The sequence below is a fragment of the Mastigoproctus giganteus genome, chromosome 2, assembly GCF_048544385.1.
Source record: "Mastigoproctus giganteus isolate SK-2022 chromosome 2, ASM4854438v1, whole genome shotgun sequence".
Lineage (NCBI taxonomy): Eukaryota > Metazoa > Arthropoda > Arachnida > Uropygi > Thelyphonidae > Mastigoproctus > Mastigoproctus giganteus.
In genome coordinates, this window is record NC_143576.1 from 233,901,613 (window position 1) to 233,914,498 (window position 12,886).

The following is a 12,886-nucleotide window of genomic DNA, read 5'->3' on the forward strand; positions in this document are numbered from 1 at the left end:
GAGGATTCCGAATGACTTCAGCAACATATCCAATTATGAGTTGGAACATTCTCGATGATTTTCACTTCTCTTCACCCCTGCACTTATTAACCCCCCCCTTCCCTCTCCCTCCGGTTTCCTATTAATCCCATAATGGAAAAGAGCCGATACCACACATAGAAGCAGTTTCCAATAGCATTTCCATTAGTTTGGCAAGCTTTTACGGGTTCCAGCGCAAAGAAATAGAAGATGTCTGTCAGTGTTTTCTGATATTTCTTTCCCATGTCACACAGCGTATTTAATTTGGCTCGTTCGTCTTTGCTGTTGTTCGAGCTCTTTTCGTGGAGCAGAGGACAGAGGTGGATGCGAAACAGACGCGCTGTCAGGTGTTCATTGATTTGCACTCTGTCACCCAGCTTGAAAACCAATGCCTCGGAATTTTAATGACCGGCTCTGGTGTCTGGAGTAGATACACTTGATAGCATGCACTTGGACTGATGGCTCTTACTTTCTACATTCAATCAATGTAAACGGGTGGCGCAGTCTGTTTGCAATGAGGTCTTATCTGGACCTAATTTCTGCATTCTAATGAGATTTAGCTGCTGCCGTATTTATGGATGGGACCGGCTCTCGGAAATGGAACAGCTACCAAGTCTGAATAACATTTTACGCCTAATTTAGTGTATTCAATGAGGTCACATATATCGTAGATTGTGCCGGGAGTGTCGGCGGAAAAGGGAACACATCAAAAGCACTCGATAGATGTACGTGGAATACTTGGTAGGAAATTGTCCATTGCAAAACATGTACCGTCATGCTGTTTTGGACGGGAGACTTTGGAAGTATTAAAACCACATTGGGCGAAGCCGAAAGAGGGCGATGAATATTTGATAATAAAACAGGGTAAACGCAGACAAACAGACGTTCGAAGACTCTATTAGATTCTGAAATAGTAATAGCTCGATGGACTTTTAAAACTCAATAATGGAGCTCCACTTTAGTATTTTTGTATTTCTGAAGTAAAGCGTACACTGAACTACCAAAATATTTTGTCTTTTCGTTCAATGTGCTTGTTTTATGAGAACTGTCATGAACCAGTAATAGTCTGCAATTATTTAGCCAAAAATAGGAAGGGTACAAGAGGTCTTTGGCTAAGAATGCAAAGATAAGCAGCAGACATTTTGTTACTTAGGAGTTTGTAAACACTAGAAGGAAGGGGATGAAGCACATTGTTCCCCTTGATGTCAATCGTTTAACTGTTGATGATCCTCTTCAGGCTGTTGACATACCGAATAAGTATTTTGATCTACATTTGCTCATAAGGAATTGTTTAGAGAAGGGGTGCCGGAAGTTTCTCAAACTCCAAGCTCTAAACGATTTTGTGGTAACTGAGAGGAAAGTGAAAGAGAAATTGTTGAGGCTAAACATAGAAAAAGGCACATGGGGTGGATGGGACTGTCCAATTATATTAAGGGAGGCGGCAAAAGAGGTAAGCAAACTCTTAGCTATAATTGTGAGAGCATATTTTGATTCAGGAGAAGCCCCTATGGACTGGAAATGTGCGAATGTTTCCCCAATTCAGAAAGGGGGAAATCAAAGGGTGCCCTGTTAGCTTGACTTCTCTTCCTGGGAAAAAATAATATAATGGAGTTACTGCTTAAAGAAGTAGTGCAGGACCATCTAGACAGGAATGCAGCTATACTGCTGTCTCAGCATGGATTTGTTAAGGGGCGATCTTGTCTGACCAGCCTTACTGGATACTATGATGCAGTAATAACGGAACTGGGTGCAAAAATTAATTTTGATATCATATCCTATGCTCTTTGAGTAGACCAGGGGTCAAGCCCCTGATTGCTAAATACGGTTGATCTGCCAACCTGCACTGGACCAGCGTGGTCAGGAGAGCTTTTGATGCTGCTGCACATCAAGGACTGCTGTACAAATTGGAGCATTGTGGCATTAAGGGCAAGTTACTGTTATGGATAAAGGGGCGGTTGAGTGGGAGAAGGCAAAGGGTGGTTATCAATGGGCAATGCTCTTCTTGGACCACTGTTATTTGTAGAGTTCACCAGGGTTGATTGCTGGTCTATTGCTATTTTCTATATTTATTAATGATTTTGATGAAGGTTTATCAAGCTTATTGTCTAAGTTTGCTGATGATACAAAGCTTGCAGAGTGAGTAATTACAGTAATTTTGGTTTGCTGCTACAACAAGACCGGCAAATTGGCCGAGAAGAGAAGTGACAATGAAGGTTATTGGTATACTCAATTGGTATACCAATACCAATTGAGTGATATCACATTAGGGGTAGTGGAGACCGAAAAAAAAATCTCTGGAGTTATTGTACAGCCTGACATGATGTTCTCAGGAGAGTCCAGACGAGCTGCCAGGACAACTCATGATGTTTTATCAATCATATACACACATTTGGTCTGCCAGGATAGGGCGGTGATTATGCCGTTGTAAAAGGCAATCTTCAGTACTGCATACAGGTCTGGAAGCGTCATTTTAAGAAGGATGTGGATCGGTTGGAAAAGTGAAGGAAACAGCAACGAGATTAGTGAGGGGAATAAGAGTGTACTCTTACCAAGAAAGACTTTAGTTCTGAAAATTGCAGCGTATGCAGACTAGATACCTGTGAGGATACCAGATTGAAGTATTTAAGTTTTTAAAGGGATTGAGCAAACATAATGATAATGGTATTCTAAAGTGCAAGAAGATGCGAACATATTCCGAAATTGGTGAACAAAAAAAAATATATTTCTAATTTTTTTCTGTCATCAAAAGTGCCTCTCCAATCCTTTCTTAAACTTTACCAAACTTCAAGGTCTGGTTTACTGTTGATTCCTGAGATTTTATGGTTGCCTTTAATGCTTGTCTAACTCTCCAGCGAGAATATGTCTCCTTCATTCATTTTACTAATCCCCTCAGGAGCCTTATGCTCTTCAATGAAATCCCTCTCCCGCAAAGGTGTCTAGTTGCTAACCTCTACAGACCACATCTTCCAAGTAGTTTCTAATAACTCTTAGAGCTCCTCCCATTCTACTCACTCTCTTTGCACCTTCTCTAAAAGTTCTATATCTTTCTTTAGATGCCACTTCCACACCACGCGCCATCATCTTACAGAGAGGGACAATGACCCCCATTCTCTCTCTCTACTTGCAAAATTCGAATAAATCAGAAACAGAATACCACGTCTCCTTCTTGTTATCTGCGTACACTGCATAGTGAACTTTCTGTATTAATCTCCGTCTGTTCCTCATTCAATACATACTTTAATGCCCTCCTCTCCCCCTAATCTATAAACTACTCCTGGGTTTCTACATTTTTTTAGATATTTTTCTTTTGCTTGCGTTGATGGCGTCCAGCCTCGTTCTTGTGGGGATACAAGGCGAATTCGGTTACCATCAGAGTTCCTGACAGCATTGGTTCTAATATGAGCTAAGTAAGGAATCTGATAAATCCATTCATTGTGGACGAAGTTAATATTTGATTAGCATGATCTATCCTGAGTGACCGTAAGCAGATATTCATCAGAACAGAGATTCTACCCTCATGGGGTTAAGTGGCAAGGGGTTGTTTGGGCTTGTTCGTTTGTTTTAGCCAATGTTTCCTATCTCTTAGATGTACTCGTGCTATTGTTACTCCTTTCTTTTTTATCATCCGGTAGAATTATATCACAGTCTATCCATCACTATTATTATTTTATATTAATATATATTTAATACACGAAGGTTTATTAAGCGAGAACTATTTTTCAAATCGTTTATTATAAGGTGCGGCTAAAATGAAAGGAGAATCGTTGCTTACCAACGCTTTACTACTGCGCATGTTAGCAACATTCATTTCGTGTTGCAGCTTGTTTTTTCTTGTACAAATCAGTTTTTGTTTCGTTAGACTTCATCTTCTTATTACAATATCCAATACTTTTTTAATATTTTACAATTACTTGAGTTGGCGACTTTCCAATGGCATAAATTCTAAGCATTGAGGAAATCAATAGTTAGGAACTTTAAAGAAAGGAACATCAGCTTCCGTTATTATAGGGTAGACCATTCTACTCTGGAGTGAAGAGATTATTTGTACTACCACTTAACGTTGTGGAAGGTTTTTTTAAAAATTATTTTTGCAGAAAGGCTGGTTTGGAAATTTTAATAAATATGAGATTAGAGAATAAAAAAAAAAAGGTAAACTGCAGCCATTATCAACCCACCGCAGGAAGGAAGCCTCAATGATTCATGTTGAGGAAATGGTCCAGTGTGGGTTGGCAGATCGATCGTATTTAGCAGTCAGGGGCTTGAACCCAGGTCTCCTTAAAGAGCGTGTGCTACTGCACTCCCTCTCCTGGCCACTCGGCTACGCATTAGGGATTAGAGAACAGAAACACTGGAGTAGCTTATAGCTTGGGGAAGAGAAATTAAAGGATGTACTGGACTGGAAAGGCTTTAGGATTAATACAGGACAGAGATTAGAACCTGCGGATTAATACAGGATTTAGATTAAGGCTTTGGAATTAACACAGGATTAAGATTAAGACTTGGGAGTTAATACATGATTAAGATTGAGACTTGAAGATTAATACAAGATTAATACAGAAAGACATGAAGTATTATAATTATTAGGGAACAGAACTGTAGTAGCTTATAGATTAGGGGAAAGAGAAATTAAGGGATGGGAAAGACTATGATTAATACAGAATAAAGATTAAGACCTGTGTATTAATATAGGATTAAGAATAGTACTTGAAAGTTAATACAAGATTAAGATTAATACTTGAAAATTAATACAGGATTAAGATATGAGGATTAATACAGAAAGACATGAAGTATTATAATTATTAGGAAACAGAACTGTGGAGTAGCTTATAGATTAGGAGAAAGTGAAATTAAGGGGTGTATTGGATGGGAAAGAATTTAGGATTAATATAGGATTAAGATTTTAAGACCCGAGGATTAATACAGGATTAAGAATAAGACTTGAAGATTAACACAATTTTAAGATTAAGGCTTGAAAATTAATATAGGATTTAATCAAGACTTGAAGATTAATACAGGATTAATATTAAGACATGAGGATTAATACAAAAAGACATGAAGTATTATAATTATTAGGGAACAGAACTGGAGTATCTTATAGATTAGGGGAAGGATGTACTGGATGGGGAAAGAATTTAGGATTAATGCAGGATAAAGATTAGTACTTGAAGGTTAATACAAGATTAAGATTAAAACTTGAAAATTAATACAGGATTAAGATTAATATTATAATTATTACAGAACAGAAATGGAGTACCTTATAGATTACAGGATAGAGAAATAAAAGGAATGACTTGATGGGAAATAATTTAGGATTAATACAGGATAAAGATTAAAACTTGAGGATTAATACAAGATTAAGATAAGTACTTGAAGATTAATACAGGGCTAAGACAAGTACTTGAAGATTAATACAGGGTTAAAGATTAATATTAAGGCATGGGGATTAATACAGGAAATATGAAGTTCAACATGCAATGTAACCAGACTACAAGAAGGGCCACATACGTATATCCCTCTCTATACGACGATGGTGTGACCAGTCGCGTGTTATACCTTCATTGGGCCCAAGGAAAAATAGAATTTGGGGCCCCATCTAAAAAAAAAACTAATAAAGAACAGTTTTAATTTCATTTTATTTTGACAACAAAACAAACGAATTATACGACATAAGAACTAAATATAAAATTTCACCAAAATGGGTAAAACCATTTTTGAAAAAAACTTAATTTCAAATTTATCTTCAAGTAAAGTTCATTGACCTTGGCAGGCAGAAAGTTCAGTTTCCGATAAAAAGCACTTAAAATATTAGTGAAAAACAGCGATCAGTTTTTGAGACAGTGATTTTGGTGACACCCTCTGATCGGAACCATAGCCAGATGTCTTTTTTGCCTATAGGATAACGCGACCACACCTGGAATATTGCATGAAGGTCGCATCTGAAGAAAGATATGGAATTTTGCAAGATAGGATTGGCGATGAGAGGTAAGCATTAGGAGGTATTGCTTAGAAAACGTGGTTTGCAGAGCTTAGCAAAGAAAGCGATAAAATTCTAGACACCCATCGCAGCTGTGAACACATTGAAGTATATAAGGGTCTGAGTGGAATTAGTAAAATGAATGAGGAAGGGATATTCCACTAGTGAGTGAGACAAGAATCAGAGACCAGCGATCTTAAGGTGGTAAATCTAGATATAGACCAAACCTTATGAAAAAAGTACCTGAGGCTACGTGTTGTAGAATGTTGGGACAATTTCCTGTGAGGGTGGCCTAGGTAGAGAGTCTGGCAAAATCAAGAAAAGACTGGATAGGCATTATTTTAATAATAATACAAACTGCATAATATAAGGTTGTATGCACTGCCAGGCGAAAATATTAGAACATTAGTAGTACTAATAATCAAATATTACGATTAATATTAGAAACAACCTTGATTGTAGCCGTTTTCCATGACAACTATTATCTGTAGGCTGTTCCGAAGTTGCTTTTAAAGTTTAGTTCGAGCTTCCACTTCCAAAAGCTATTGTCATCAATAATGGTCCATTGAGGATTCAGCATCAGAATCACAGCTTTGGAGTTTTACTTTTCTTTCTTTTTTCACTCAAGGAACTGCAATCTTTCCGAGGACGATAAAGTTGAGCAGAATAAATGAAGTTGGTTTCCAGATCAGCACACTTCATTCCAGATAGGGGAAAAAAATAATTTATGTACATAAACCCAGGTATGGAGACCATCAGAATTTCTTATGTATAGACAAGGGGGAAAACTGGCTTTTATGTTGCAAGTGTTTGGAGTCTGCTAACTAAAGTTATGGCTCGTAAACTGGAGTAATAAAAGAGAAAGAAGGAATAGGTGTAAAAAACAGATCTTGGCCTAAACACAATAATGTTTGAGACAGATGTTAATTTTATGAGGTTTTCTTTCTTCAAACAACGTCCCTTTCCATGCGTCATTGGTGTTTCATAGAAGGTTTTGCTTTGTTACAAAGGTCGTAAAATTACTCCTTTATTGCCGCACGTGCCACTTACTTACCCTCGGATGGTGGGGTCCACTATTGACATGGAAATGCAGGTATACTCAACCGGAAAGTGCCTATAGGAGAACCGTAACAGCTTGGAGATACTTGTCAGCGAACCAGGAAAACATTCCTAGTTAACTGATTAAAATACAGCTGATATGAAAGATGTGATGAGAATTATAATGGCGAGTTTGCATTTCAATGAACCACTGCTGAATACTGATACAAACTTGAAAAGGTCTTCGGTGAATGCGTTATGCGATGTCCTCTCGCTTCTGCATCAGACACGACGCTGGGAAATCGAGCGCGACTTTAACTTTGATGGTCTTGGGGAAGTGCTGTATATGGGGGTATTATTTGGAAAGATAAATTCACTGAAGGGGACGATGAAAAGGACATTAGTATTCTGCATTTCAGGGAAATTAAGAAAAAAGTTATCAAAATATGCTTCCATAATCACTGACAAAACCTTAGGAAAATGAATATAAAATTATTCTATCTCACTTTAGAAAGCTAAGGAGGTCCACGTTGCGCTGTTGCCCCCCGCCCCTCGATCCTATCGTCTGCTCGCCTGTTTTTTTGTAGTATTTATTTTTTTCTCAGCTGTGAGCTTCAAAGTATGGTGGAAAATTGCAAGGGTATTTTATAAGTATTGCACAATTTTAACGAATTTAATCCCTCCCATATTACCAAGTTTTCGACTCCTCCAACACACAATTAAAATTACTGGCGATGATAATGCAATAGAACTTCATAAATCCAGCATTTGGGACATAGCGCGGTCCGGATTTTTGAACATTTCGGATTTGTGAGGTTGTACCGCATGAACTGTCCTGACTTTTCCTTTGGACAAGTTCTCTTACTGATTTTTACGTGTATGTAAGAAGAAACAGCTTAAAAAAAAGGAAAGAAAACCCAAAGACAGAAAAAGAGAGAACGAAAGAATAAATTTGAATGCCAATTATACATTAACTAAGGTGTGGTCCTAGTTGAAGTTTCAGTATTTTGTTCTCTCTATTCTCTTTGGACTAGTTTTTCTAATGACTTGTACGCATATTTATAAGACAAAACATTATGACCTTATGGCAATTGTACGTATATAAGCTAATATTTTTTTCTATACAAAATATAGCGATATCTCCTGTATTTCTGTTGTTCAACTTATTCAAAATATACTTATATTTCTTTGCATAAATAAATTATTATAAAGTATTAGATTTGCCTCTTTGTATTCCATTGTTTTAGCAGTGTATACTGATTTAATTTGCTTTACTTTGTAGTCTTCTGTAGTTTAGCCTATACACTGAACGGACAGAATTCATGGGACACCTGTCCGTTCAGTGTATAGGCTAAACGGACAGAATTCATGGGACACCTGGTTCCTAGGCAACGCGACGCTGTCACACCTCTCGCTAGTGGACGAACCCACCGCTTGGCAGGTATATAGGTACACTGCATTCACGTAGACACCAATTCGATGTCAGTATGGATAAACGTCGTGAGTTAACCGACTTTGAAAGAGGAACGATAGTGGGATTCTGTACCACCTCGATAGGGTGCCCATGGGCACCCTATCGAGGTGGTACAGAAATTGCACTAACCCCGTTCGACAGCATCAAGAGTGTATCGAGAATACGCCATTTCCTGAATAACATCTCATCGTGGGCAGCACTGTGGGTGGAGAAAGGTTATGGATGAACGTCGCCGTCGACGTCTGTCTCGCATTGTTTCAGGCAACCGCAGAGCGACAGTGGCACAAATCACCGCCGACTTCAACGAGGGAGTTGCCAGAAACGTCTCCACCAAGAGCATCAGCCGCAATAGATTATTGGAGTCCCATTGCTAACACCACGACACAGGACTCTACGCCTCAACTGGGCGAAAGAACATTGGCACTGGACCTTGGATGATTGGAGATAGGTTTCCTGGTCCTATGAGTCCCGTTTCCAGTTATTTCGAGCGGACGGGAGGGTGCGTATCTGACGGAAAACGCACGAAGCTATGCACCCGTCATGTCAACAGGAAATGTTCAGGCAGATGGACGGTCGGTAATGGTCTGGGGCGTATTCGACTGATACACGTTGAGACCTCTGGTACGTCTAGACGCATCTCTGTACAGTCGAGGTTACGTGTTCATCTTTGCATATCATCTGCATCCCTTCATGGTCCTGGTGCACCCACAGGACAAAGAACTATTCCAGCAGGACGATGCGCCTCCCCAGAGAACCTTGGTGACTAAAACATGGTTCGAAGAGTATTCCGCAGATTTTGTGAATCACTATGGAATGGCCCTCCCTTTCACTGGACATGAACCCAGTGGAGCATCTTTGGGATGCTGTGGAAAAGTCCATTCGAGTTTTGGATTCTCCACCCAGGAATGCGACGGAATTATGAACAACGGTGCAGCAAACCAGGATGGAAATACCTGTGGAACACTTTCGTGAACTAGAGGACTCAATGTATCGCCGTGTCGCTGCCCTTATTCGGGCGAAATGTGGGCCTACCCGTTACTAGGTAGATAATAGGTATCCCATAATTTCTGGCCAGTCAGTGTATATTTTATTATATTTTTACCACTTCTCAAAAATACTGCATGGTTTTCTTTTATTTTAGGCTTTCCCGTTTTAAACCATATTCTTTCATTATTATATCGATAGGCATGGGTTTTCTTTGGTTTTCATAATAAAATTTTCTTTTTTTAGTTGTATGCCCTTATGATTGCATTGCTGGGCATGGATTTCCTTAGATTTTTATAAAAAAAATTCATTTCAATAATTCTATTGGAGTTCATTGGGCTACTTCACTTCACCTAATTTAACTTTGGCTTATTCAGACTTATTGAGTATTAGACGATACCCCGTATCGTCTTCTAATAATTATACGAGAAAGGAAAATAGAGAGAAGAATTTTCACTAGAATAACTGAAATTTATATTTTCCCCAGAAAGGTGTACATGTATTTTAAAAATATTTTGCTTAAGTGTAAACAGAAAACTTTGTTGAGTCCCTGAGTGCGTGTGTGTGGTGGCGATCACTTGAACCGCAGAATTCTTTTAAATACGATCTTTGACCCTTCAATTTCTCAGAAAGCAAATATTCTCGATCTGTTTATTTCGTCTCTCCTTCTGTATGTCCCGAAATTTTCGCTGCTGTAACCACAGCTGATACCGTTCTCACAGCAACGATTTACCTTGAGCTCTCGTGCTATCGGGACAGACCTGGCAAACGTTCACGAAGCCTCACCACGGTCACTGTACAGCAAAGGGCTCAGTAAATAACCCCATACTCCAGCGCTCCCTTGAGTCAATACGAACTTCCGTATGGATGTAAGGGTACGTTTGCTTTACTAGAATAGAACCAATGGTAACCAATGGATACCACACTGTATCATGTCCTCGAGCTTAGGTTCAAGCCTTCTGACAGCTAAGTTTGGCTCTCAGGAGAGGACACTTCTAATCCGTATAAGCTTATCGGAGCAACAGAACGAATGTCAGTTAAATCATCCCTCCTTCAATATTGAGCACCCATTAGTCAAATATTTATTGCGCAAAGTTATCGTTTTAATAATTCCATTTAATATTTATTAATTATTTGGGCTTCTTTACCGCGAAATTGTTATAATTATTTTTTGTATAATTTCTTTAATATTTCCATTTAATATTTATTAATTATTTGGGCTTCTTTACCGCGAAATTGTTATAATTATTTTTTGTATAATTTCTTCTTCTAAAATTTAAATTATAAATACGCAGCTCAAGCGCCCTCTAGTTGTTAAGAATGATAAATATTTGTGTTGTGATAAACTGTGTGTGAACACGACTCTATAAAAGCACTTTTGAAATGGAACAATTTCACTATCTCGACTAGTACTGCCATGCGGTTGCTATGGAGACGAGTGACGTAATACGAAATAAACATCATTTCGAGGTTTGCCTGCGAGTTTTCCTTTTACCTTTTCGCGTTAAAACATCAGAAAAGCCCGAAGACAAATGCAGTAGTTTAAATATGCAAAGTTTTCCTATTTCTTTCTTCACTCATTTAAATATTTAGACCTCAAATAAGTTGCGGTAAACATTAACGATTTAAGAAAATAGATAAATAATGCGAAATAGCGCGCGAGTGTTTTTAAATATTTAATTAAAGTTGATTTTAAACGCGTTAGGCTGTGTAAAATGGTTTTAATTTGGATGTTTGTGCCACGACTTAAGATACGTGAAGAATTTTAAATTATTAAAAGGAAATATAGAGTGGTAAATTCTCGAAAGAGTTTTCTTCCATTTTTATTGATTATTTTATTTATTTATTTATTATTTTTTTTTTTTCGATTTTTGAGCGTTGAATTATTTTTATTGCTCAATTTTGGTGCGCAGTCGTATAAAACGATTATTTTTTACAATAAATAATTTAAGTTTACAATATAAATTCAGTTTAGAATCTAATAAAAATACAGCCTTGAGAAAGTCTTGAAATATAGAGAATTTTTATTGCGTCTGTTGATGGCATGTGATGGACTGGTAGATGGAGTGACTTGATCGAGTTAGTCAGGATTCACTGGAGGTTGGTGCTTCGATGCAAGTCTTCCTATATTTCTTATCATCCAATAGTTTATTGGAATCAATTTGCAGATTATTGAAATGTTCCATAATGTTTGCTGGGAACATATCTCTAAGGCAGACAAGGTTGGTAAGAGTTGACGTTGTTTATGTCGCTCTCTTGTATGGGTACTTGAGGCTGAGATGATTTCTTGCACGTTGGAGGAATCGATTCTATCAGTTAATAGTTTGGCAAGAGTGGTGAGGTTCCATGATGTCATATTCATGTTTTTCATGTAGAATAGGTCTAGAGATGGTAAGCGGGTTTCCATGGATTCAACCACCTCAGAACCCAATATTCATTTTCCAGGAATTTCTTTACAATACTCGATGGGGCTGAGGACCATAGTTCGGATGCGTATAAAGCGATGGGCTTGAGATACCTTTCAATATATTTGCATATGAGGGACATATTTTGATAACCACCAAGCTCCTGTCGGATCACCTACAAAACTGCATATGTTTTCTGTTTTGTTGACAGAAAACATATCTTGGTCTCACCTTGGATTTTATTGCCATTTATTAGAGCTTGAATGTCATTTTTTTTTTTTCTTCTGCTTTGGGCGATAGATATTTGGAAGCACTTTTTCTGATTTAGTTGGAGCCCTGCCATATCTAAGCAGTCAACAAATTGATTAATTTGTGCAGCATTATTTTGATTTATTTCTTGAACGCTTTTAATGTCATCCGAGATGACGAACAACTTTAAGAGCAGCGTAATTAGCGCATGCGCTTTATTTGTTTATTTAATTCTTCAGTTCAAATGCGGAAATTGAGCGAAGAATATTTTTCTTCGAAAATACTGAATTGTACTAATTGAATCGCGGAATCTCCAAAAACTAATATCACTGAGCAAATGGATCAAAAATTGACCAAAACAGCAGAAAATATTAAGTACTTTATTTTATTTTGTTATTAGGAACCATAAAAATTCACTTGAACTTACTATTTTATGTTTCGCCAAGACGGAATAACCTTTATATATTCATTTTTTAAAATGAATTTAAAAGGTCTTTCGCTTGGACAAAACGTAACCTTTCTTGCCAGTAAGATGGAACACCTGCCATTTTTCACTTATCTTCCTAGACTTTCGGAAAGGAGCATTCCCGAAAAGATTGATTGGATGAGTAAGTCTGTTCGAATGGCCATTGGGACCTCATGATACTTAACATCTTTCCTACAGGAATGCCTAAAATGGATGGAGTTCGAAAACTTCCTCGGTATAGGGAAGAAGAATAATTAATGATGGCTGTGCCAGTATAA